Here is a 10902-nt window from a genome sequence, read left to right as displayed (position 1 = left end):
AGAGCATCGCCCCCTGGTGGGCAGAGCATCGCCCCTGGTGGGCGTGCCGGGTGGATCCCGGTGGGGCGCATGCGGGAGTCTGTCTGACTGTCTCTCCCTGTTTCCAGCTTCAGAAAAATACAAAAAAAAAAAAAAATGTTTCCGAATGCGTAGGACTCTTGTTATTTTTCTGTTGTTAAGTACTGTTTTGATTAGAGAAAGTGGTCTATTGATTTTTTTTATACATCTGATGAGATGTGCTCTCTGGTCTTGTATGTGACACATTTTTTAGATGTTCCATAGGTGCTTGACAGGTTAATTGTTGGCTGCCTCATAGGGTTATTGTGAAGATAAATATTAGATAACACCTGTAAAGCACTTAAAACAGTGCTTGGCACTTGGTAAGATCTCAAGAAGTGGTGGCTTTCATTGTTGTTGTTTTGTTATTGTTGATGGATGGCAGTCTCAATTGCTTTGTGTGTCACAGGTGTCCCAAGAAATAGGGAAATTGAGCTTTCTATTGCAAGCCAGTGCTCTACAATTCAGTGTCTACACTGGCTACAGGGTCAATTAATCTTTGACGCACACAGAAAGCTCCACTCGGCTTATTATAGGAGAAAAAGTTCAGCGTTTTGAGTTATACTGACCTGTGCTGGGGACCTGGTGTGGCCTCTCACTAGCTGTGTGACACAGCCCCTCCCCGAAACTTCACTTTCCTTACTTAGGAATGATTTGGGACTTGGGTTGTTGGGAAGATTAATGTCACAACCTTCATCATAGGACTGGACACAGTATAGACCTCTGATAGTTCTAGGTTTGTTTTTTTGTTTTTTTGTTTTTTTCATTTTTCTGAAGCTGGAAACAGGGAGAGACAGTCAGACAGACTCCCGCATGCGCCCGACCGGGATCCACCCGGCCCGCCCACCAGGGGCGGTGCTCTGCCCCCCAGTGGGCGATGCTCTGCCCATCCTGGGCGTCGCCATATTGCGACCAGAGCCACTCTAGCGCCTGAGGCAGAGGCCACAGAGCCATGCCCAGCGCCCGGGCCATCTCTGCTCCAATGGAGCCTTGGCTGCGGGAGGGGAAGAGAGAGACAGAGAGGAAAGCGCGGAGGAGGGGTGGAGAAGCAAATGGGCGCTTCTCCTGTGTGCCCTGGCCGGGAATCGAACCCGGGTCCTCCGCACGCTAGGCCGACGCTCTACCGCTGAGCCAACCGGCCAGGGCGGTTTTTTGGTTTTTTGTTCTTTCCTTTCACTTAGCCTGTATGACAGAGAGTAAGGGAAGTTAGAGCTATCATGTTGCATCCATATCCTGGACTTCCCTCCTTAGAAAACCTTTTCATTCCTGTAAGGCTGTGTTTTTCTGATGCTTCTCCCCAGAAAGCAGCTTGAAATAAGCCATGACTGAGGGAAAGGGAAGAGGGAAGGGAAGAGGATGTTGACATAAGCAAAGTAGCACCCAGCCTCCTGCCAAATAAATATGACGCCTACTTGGACATAATTTCCTTTTTTTTTTTTTTTTTTTTTTTTAACAGAGATGGAGAGTCAGAGAGAGGGATAGATAGGGACAGACAAACAGGAATGGAGAGAGATGAGAAGCATCAATCATCAGTTTTTCGTTGTGACACCTCAGTTGTTCATTGATTGCTTTCTCATATGTGCCTTGACCATGGGCCTTCAGCAGACCGAGTAACCCCTTGCCCGAGCCAGCGACCTTGGTTCCAAGCTGGTGAGCTTTGTTCAAACCAGATGAGCCCATGCTCAAGCTGGTGACCTTGGGGTCTTGAACCTGGGTCTTCCGCATCCCAGTTCGACACTCTATCCACTATACCACCGTCTGGTCAGGCAATTTCCTTTTTTTATCTGGAGCAGCCCAGTTAATTTTTCAGGCCACCAGTTACCATATTCCATAGATGATAGCTTAGACCAGTGGTTCTCAAAGTGTGTGCCAGGGCATACTGGCGTGCCCTAGAAGATTTCCAGGTGTGCCCTATGGTATTCCAGAGAAATATGTGCTTGTTGGGGACCAAAAGACCAAGAGGGTTTTTGGAGTTTAGATTTTTGGGGGACAGAGGTGTGGGAAATTGGCTGTAAGCTGACAGTCTGCCCAACCCCCCACCTCACTTGCCTGATTAGGTTGCAAAAGGCTGTTAGCTGTGGTACTGGATTGTTTACACTACCCTCCATGTTCCCCGGAAAGACTGGAGGCAAGTTTCTTCTAGCCTTTGTTTGGTATAAGTTAAGATGATATGTATGGTGGGGATTTTCTGCACTCAACACAATTAAGAGTAGAAAGAGAGGAATTCTTCAATGTATTGATGAGGAAATGAGAGATTGCCTTTTAATTTTAAAAAAAGATTTTATTTATTCATTATAGAGAGGGGGGAGAGAGAGAGAGAGAGAGAGAGAGAAGGGGGGAGGAGCAGGAAGCATCAACTCCCATATGTGCCTTGACCAGGCAAGCCCAGGGTTTTGAACCGGCAACCTCAGCGTTTCCAGGTTAATGCTTTATCCACTGCGCCATCACAGGTCAGGCGAGAGAGTTTGCCTTTTAAATGTATGCCCAAACGTTGAAGAAATTGCTAGGATACATCAGGCTCATGTTTCTCATAAACACAAGAATGAAAAAAACACATTTGTGCCAGGACCTGCTGAATTTACTAAATCTTACTAAGAATGTATCTATCTATAAAAAGATAACTTTTTTGTCGTTTTTTTATTTTTTAACCCCTCTTTTTTAAGAATTCTAAAAAGCATAACTCAAAAAATGTAACAAAAATGTTTTGTATTTATTTCGTTTAATTACTAGAAAAGCACACTTGGACTTTATATTTTTTTCTTTAATAATTGACTTAATTATTATAACATATTTCTCAGAAATTTGTATATAGTGCAGCTACAATTATTTGTAGGATTTTAAATGTGCCCCGACTTCAAAAAGTTTGAGAACCACTGGCTTAGACCCTCAGTGAGAGCATTCTTTTCAGTGGCCACAGAAACTTGGGATTTGCATCTGCTTGTTTCTGGGGTCTATAGGTGGGATGAACATCTTAGGGGCACTGACTTTGATTTCTCCTACTTTTTCTCCTTTCAACCTCACTCTCAAGGGTGCAAAGTGGGTGGGGCTGGCTTTCCTATCCTTGAATCCAAGGAAGAGGAAGCATGGAACACACAGAGGGCAGAGCTAAAGGGGGCAGAATAAGGGAAGCAGTGTGCAGGGGTATTTCAAAAGGACTCTCAGACAGAGACAGTCACTTTGCCTCCATTCGCACCACTACCTCAGTGGATAGAGCATTGGCCCAGTGTGTGGATGTCCCAGGTTCGATCCCCAGTCAGGGCGCACATGAGAAATGACCATCTGCTTCTCTTCCCCTCCCTCTCCCCCTTCTCTCCCTCTTCCCTTTTCACAGCCAGTTAACTTGAGTGTTGGCCCTGAGCACTGAGAATAGCTCAGTTGATTTGAGCATCGGCCCAAGATGGAGGTTGCTGGGTGGATCCGGTCAGGGTGCATACGGGAGTCTATCTTTCTATCACCTCTCCTCTCACTTAAAATGAAAAGAAGGAAGGAAAAAAAAAAAAAAAAAAGGAAAAAAAAAAAAAAGAAGGAAGGAAGGAAGGAAGGAAGGAAAGAAGGAAGTTCCCCATGTAATTTTTTAAATTTCTTTTTTAAATCTTTTTTTATTTTTATTTTTTAGATTTTATTTATTGATTTTAGAGAGAGGAAAAAAAGAGAGATAGAAAGAGGGGGGAGGAGCAGGAAGCATCAACTCATAGTAGTTGCTTGTCATGTGTGCCTTGACCCGGCAAGCCCAGTGCTTCAAGCTGGAGAGCTCAGTATTCCAGATCCATCCTTTATTCACTACGCCACCACAGATCAGGCAGAAAGTTCCCCATGTAATTTTAATGCAGCTAGTTCATTAATTGGAATTTGGAAACCACTGGAAAACACTTAGAGTCTTTACTTTTTATTGTTCCATTCCTTCTTCAATAAATGTAATTCTGACTTCCATGTCCACCATGTATCATGGTTGCAATTAGTGAAATAATTGACTAACAGTGGTTTAAGCCAGTGATTTTCAACGTTCTTCATCTCATGGCACACATTAACTTAATTACTAAAATTCTGTGGCACACCAAAAGATACACGTTTTTGCCAACCTCACAAATAATATAGATATAATTTTCATTTATTCACACTGATTGGCTATTGTTGTGTTGGCTGTTGTCATTTTTTAAATTTGACAGTCTAAGGGAAAAGAGGTCAGTGCCCCTGACTAAATAGTCAGGTATTGCATGTTTATTTTCGTTTTTGCTCTTGTTCATTTGTTTTTTGTTTTGTTTTCTTTATTTTGGATATTGCATGTTTTAAAAATTCTCACAACGGCCCTGGCCGGTTGGCTCAGCGGTAGAGCGTCGGCCTGGCGTGCGGGGGACCCGGGTTCGATTTCCGGCCAGGGCACACAGGAGAAGCGCCCATCTGCTTCTCCACCCCTCCCCCTCTCCTTCCTCTCTGTCTCTCTCTTCCCCTCCCGCAGAGAGGCTCCATTGGAGCAAAGATGGCCGGGCGCTGGGGATGGCTCCTTGGCCTCTGCCCCAGGTGCTAGAGTGGCTCTGGTCGCGGCAGAGCGACGCCCCGGAGGGGCAGAGCATCGCCCACTGGTGGGCAGAGCTTTGCCCCTGGTGGGCGTGCCGGGTGGATCCTGGTGGGGCGCATGCGGGAGTCTGTCTGACTGTCTCTTCCCGTTTCCAGCTTCAGAAAAATACACACACACACAAAAAAAAATTCTCACAGCACACCACTGTGCCTGCTGCGTGCCTGCTGCAGTATATTGGTTGAAAATTGCTGATTAAGCAAGAAGGATATATATATATATATATATATATATATATATATATATATATTTTTTTTTTTTTTTTTTTTTTTTTTTTTTTTTTTCTGAAGCTGGAAACGGGGAGAGACAGTCAGACAGACTCCCCCATGCGCTCGACTGGGATCCACCTGGCACGCCCACCAGGGGCGACGCTCTGCCCCTCCGGGGCGTCGCTCTGTTGCGACCAGAGCCACTCTAGTGCCTGGGACAGAGGCCAAGGAGCCATCCCCAGGGCCCGGGCCATCTTTGCTCCAATGGAGCCTTGCTGCGGGAGGGGAAGAGAGAGACAGAGAGGAAGGAGAGGGGGAGGGGTGGAGAAGCAGATGGGCGCTTCTCCTGTGTGCCCTGGCCGGGAATCAAACCCGGGTCCCCTGCACGCCAGGCCGATGCTCTACTGCTGAGCCAACCGGCCAGGGCCAAGAAGGACATTTCTTTATCTCATATAACAAGAAATCCAGAGGTAAGTAGCTTTAGGTTTGGTTAATTTAGCTACTCAGTAGTATCATCAAGGATTCAGGCTTTTTTCATTTGCCATCCTCAGGATATTTGTTTCATTCTTGGGCTTGTCCCTCATGGTCTAAGATGGTTGCCACAGCTTTAAACAGCATGAGCTCACATGACAATTTCCAAGGCAAAGAAGAAAGGGGTTGAAGATATCCATTGTATTGAGGAGGAACTTTTAATTTTTTTTTTCAAATTAAGTGAAAGGCAGGGAGGCAGAGAGACACCCACATATGCCTCAACCTGGATCTACCTGGCAAGCCCCCTACCTGGCAATGGTCTGCCAATCTGGGGCCTCTGCTCTGTTGCTCAGCACCTGAGGCGAGGCCATGGAGCCATCCTTAATGCCTGGGGCCAACTTGCTTGAACTATTCAAGCCATGGCCGCAGGAGGAGAAGAGAGAGAGAGAGAGAGAGAGAGAGAGAGAGAGAGAAAATTGGAGGGGGAGGGAGTGGAGAAGCAGAAGGTTGCTTCTCCTGTGTGCCCTGACTGGGAATCAAACCCCAAACTTTCATACCTTGGACTGACACTCTACTTCTGAGCCAACTGGCCAGGGCAAGAAGGAACATTTTTAATTTTTTTTTTTTTTTTTCTGAAGCTGGAAACAGGGAGAGACAGTCAGACAGACTCCCGCATGCGCCCCACCGGGATCCACCCGGCACGCCCACCAGGGGCGACGCTCTGCCCACCAGGGGGCGATGCTCTGCCCATCCTGGGCGTCGCCATGTTGCGACCAGAGCCACTCTAGCGCCTGAGGCAGAGGCCACAGAGCCATCCCCAGCCCCCGGGCCATCTTTGCTCCAATGGAGCCTTGGCTGCGGGAGGGGAAGAGAGAGACAGAGAGGAAAGCGCGGCGGAGGGGTGGAGAAGCAAATGGGCGCTTCTCCTGTGTGCCCTGGCCGGGAATCGAACCCGGGTCCTCCGCATGCTAGGCCGACGCTCTACCGCTGAGCCAACCGGCCAGGGCCAGGAGGAACATTTTTACAGAAGCTTCTAGACTCTCTCCCAAGTCCCATTTTCCAGAAGTGGGTAACTTGTTTACCCTTAGATTTAAAGGGGTGGGGAAGGGGTACTGAGAATATATCTGCATTTTGGAGCCCCTGTAGTAGGAGGTAGTCCTAACCAGTAAGAAAGAAGGGTGGGAAAATGGCTTCTGGGTAAATAATCAACAGTGTCTTTCCTAAGACCTCACTAAGACTGTTCTTAGAAAGTCATCTTGGCCCTGGCCAGTTGGCTCAGTGGTAGAGCGTCAGCCTGGCGTACGGGGGACCCGGGTTCGATTCCCGGCCAGGGCACATAGGAGAAGCACCCATTTGCTTCTCCACTCCCACCCCCTCCTTCCTCTCTGTCTCTCTCTTCCCCTCCCGCAGCCAAGGCTCCATTGGAGCAAAGATGGCCCGGGCGCAGGGGATGGCTCCTTGGCCTCTGCCCCAGGCGCTAGAGTGGCTCTGGTCCCAGCAGAGCCACGCCCCGGAGGGGCAGAGCATCGCCCCCTGGTGGGCAGAGCGTCGCCCTTGGTGGGCGTGCCGGGTGGATCCCGGTCGGGCGCATGCGGGAGTCTGTCTGACTGTCTCTCCCCGTTTCCAGCTTCAGAAAAATACAAAAAAAAAAAAAAAGTCATCTTATCTGCTAGATCCAATGACTTCTAGTTTTCCTTTTTTTTTTTTTTTCTTTAGGTGAGAGGAAGGGAGATAATGAGGCAAACTCCTGCATGGGCCCCAAGTGGGATGGCCCAGGCAACCCTATCTGGGACCGATGCTTGAGGACTGAGCTATTTTTAGTGCCCAGGGCTGCTGCTCAAACCAATCAAGCCACTAGCTGTGGGAAGGGAAAAGGAAGAGGAGGCCGGGCAGGGGAAGCAGATGGTGGCTTCTCCTGTGTGCCCTGACCAAAAATCAAACCCAGGACGTCCATATGCTGGGCTGACACTCTATCCACTAAGCCATCAGCCAGAGCCCCAGTTTCCCTTATACTTGACCACTCTGTGATGTTTTACATTGCTGGCTTTCTTTCTCTCTTTCTTGAAACTCTTGTTTTCAGTTATACATTCTCTCTACTTCTCTGGTCATTTCTCCTTGGACTCCACTCTATTACTTTCTGTTCTTTACAGGTTGGTGCTACCCTGGGCTTTTAACCAGACACTATCTGGGCCCCTCTGAGCATCTAAACCAAGTAATATGTCCTAATCATGTGACCAAGACCTAGTGAGGTCTATTTGTGGCCGAGCTCTTGAACCTTCGTATTTGGCCATTGTAATGCCAGTGGTTGAGGCCAGGCAGGTTCACAATGTATTCGGGCAGATGGTAGAATAACTAAGGAGCCAGAAAGTATTGGGCTATTCCTATTTAAGAGAATGTCCCAACAGCAGACAAGCAAACAGGCAGGGGAAAACTGCTTCTCAGGCAAACAAACAGCACAATGGCCCGTCACAGTGGTGGGCCGGTGATCTCCAATCCGCCTTGAGGACCAACACCCATAGCCTTACTTACATAGACTATACAGATGTGGTGCTGCCACATGCTCATGCACTAATAAGGCAAAGTACAAGCCAGCAAGCCTAACACAGCTGTTTTCCCAACAGCCATGGACTTTCTTTCCTCCCTATAGTCCTGATTCTCCCTCTGCTGTGTCTGTCTCTTCTTTCCATTACAGAGCTATTGCTCCTGATAATGTCCTTATAGGCTTTTTTAAGGATAAAACATTTTTTAAAAAGTTATTTTTAACCTCCCATATGGTTAAGTCCTAGAACTGTAGGGGACCCTTTGTTTTCCTACACTCTCGGGAATTTTGGAATAGAAGCTGTATTGCTTCACAAAATAAAAAGATAATGAATTTGGAGTACTAGAATTTAAAAGATCAAAGAGAGCGAGAGTAGAGTCAGTTGAGAGCTGGGTGATGGAAGAGTTGAGAAGGACCTATCATTTATGGCTATATAGGAGAATTTGGATAGGTAAGTCTAGAGCTGACTTTTCAAGTGAAACAATCTGTGTGACCCCTTCCTGTGGCTGTTCAAATTTTTATTGAAACCTCTGAAGTCACCATGTATGTGGTATGACTCAATTTCAGACAGACACCAATGAGGGGGGCCACAGTTTTATGAGGCTGGAAGTGTGGACAGCCCTACATCTGAGTCACACCTAGACTATCAAAGCCTCTCTGATCTCTTAATCTCTGGCCTCAAGCCACTACCAACCTACCTTCCAAGTAGCGTCCAGAGTGATCTTTCTAAGACACAAACCCAGGTCATTTCTATGCTTAAATTATTCAATGGCTTCTTTTTTTGTGTGTGTGACAGGGACAGAGAGAGAGAGAGAGAGACAGAGAGAGGGATAGATAGGGACAAACAGACAGGAAGGGAGAGAGATAAGAAGCATTAATTCTTCCTTGAGGCTCCTTAGTTGTTCATTGATTGCTTTCTCATATGTGCCTTGACCGGGGTAATACAGCAGAGTGAGTGAGACTTGCTCAAGCCAGCAGCCTTGGGCTCAAGCCAGCGACCTTGGGCTTCAAGTCAGTGACCTTTGGGCTCAAGCCAGCAACCATGGGATCATGTCTATGATCCCATGCTCAAGCCAGTGACCTCGTGATCAAGCTGGTGAGTCCGTGCTCAAGCCAGTGATCTTGGGGTTTTGAAAATGGGTCCTCTGCATCCCAGCCTGATGCTCTATCCACTGCGCCAGTGCCAGGTCAGGCATTCAATGGCTTCTTGATCAGTGTGTCTCAAACATGGAGTTCATGGATCACTGGGTACGCATTCTCAGGGTCTTCAGTACCCATTAGGACATCTATTACTATTTAATTTCAGAATTAATTAAAAAATGTAATGATAGCCCTGGTCGTGTAGCTCAGTTCAACTGAATCACTAGGGCATTGTCTTGATACACCAAGGTTGAGGGTCTGCTCCCCAGTCAGGGTACATACAAGGATCAACCAGTGAATTCATAAATAAGTGGAACCGCAGGTTGGTGTTTCTCCCTCTCTTTGTCTTTCCTTTCTGTCTCTCTAAAATCACTGAATAAAAAAAGATATACATACAGACTCCTGCATGCACCCTGATTGGGATCTACCCAGGAAGCCCACTAGGGGGTGATGCTTTGTCCAACTGAGGCGTTGCCTCGTTGCTTAGCAACTGTGCTCTTCTTAGCACTTGAGATAGAAGCCACTGAGCCATCCTCAGTACCTGGGACCAACTTCTTCCAATCGAGCCATGACTGCAGGAGGGGGAGAGAGGGAGAGAGAGAGAGAGAGAGAGAGAGAGAGAGAGAGAGAGGAGAGAAAAGTGAGAGGGGGAGGGGTAGAGAAGCAGATGGGTGCTTCTCCTGTGTGCCCTGACCAGGAATCAAACCCAGGACATCCACATGCTGGGTGGATGCTCTACCACTGAGCCAACCTGCCAAGGCCTGAATTAAAAAAATTTAAAAATACATTTAAGAAAAAATATGTAAGCATAGTTTGTAATACCCAGATGACCACCTATAACCAAGCACTTTGAGGAGATTTTAGTGTTGGTTAACACTTGTATTTATTGATTGGATTGGTGTCAAGTGATCTAAAATGACAGCATTTAACTTTTGTGGGTTTTTTTGTTGTTGTTTTTTGTTTTGCTTTTTTATATTTTTCTGAAGTGAGAAGCAGGGAGGCAGAGAGACAGACTCTTGCAAGCACCCGACCAGGATCCACCTGGCATGGCCACCAGGGGAGAATGCTCTGCCCCTCTGGGGTGTTGCTCTGTTGCAACTGGAGCCATTCTAGTGCCTGAGGCGGAGGCCATGGAGCCATCCTCAGCGCCCGGGCCAACTCTGCTCCAATGGAGCCTTGGCTGTGGGAGGGGAAGAGAGAGATAGAGAGAAAGGAGAGGGGGAAGGGTGGAGATGCAGATGGGTGCTTCTCCTGTGTGCCCTGGCCGGGAATCGAACCTGGGACTTCCACACACCAGGCCGTCACTCTACCACTGAGCCAACCAGCCACGGCTAGAATTTAACTTTTAATGATGTAATTTATTTCTTTTTATTTTAAAAAGGAGTGAAAGAGAAACATTAACTCATTGCTCCACTTAGTTGTGCATTCATTGCTTCTTATAGGTGCCTTAGCCGGAGATTGGACCTGCGACCTTGGGCTTAAGCCTCTGATTTTAGGTTTTCAACCTGTGATCTCAGTGTTCTGGGTCGATGCTCTATCCACTGCGCCACCACCGGTCAGGCAATGCCATAATTGTTTTTATCGCATTGTTCATGGATATATTCTCAGCACTTAGAATAGTGCCTAGCACATTGTAGGTGTTCAAAAAAGATTTCTCCAATAAATGAATGAATGAAGTGTCTCAAACTGAGTTCTGATATCCTTAGGGATTCTCTGCAGTTTGAGATCTCAGCATGGCATGTGAGGTGAGGCTTTTTGCAATCAAGTTCAGAATACTCAACTAGTAATTTTACCAGACAGTCTGGGCAGGATGTGGAGGCGCAGTTCTTTTTAGAAAATAAAAAAGTGAAAGTACAAAGGATTTATATACTTTTTGACAGGGCAGACGTGATATGCAAAAATGACTTGCAAAT

Source organism: Saccopteryx bilineata, chromosome 4, assembly GCF_036850765.1.
Source record: "Saccopteryx bilineata isolate mSacBil1 chromosome 4, mSacBil1_pri_phased_curated, whole genome shotgun sequence".
Taxonomy (NCBI): Eukaryota; Metazoa; Chordata; class Mammalia; order Chiroptera; family Emballonuridae; genus Saccopteryx; species Saccopteryx bilineata.
The sequence above is the reverse complement of the archived record's forward strand: the minus strand, read 5'-3'. Positions refer to the sequence as shown.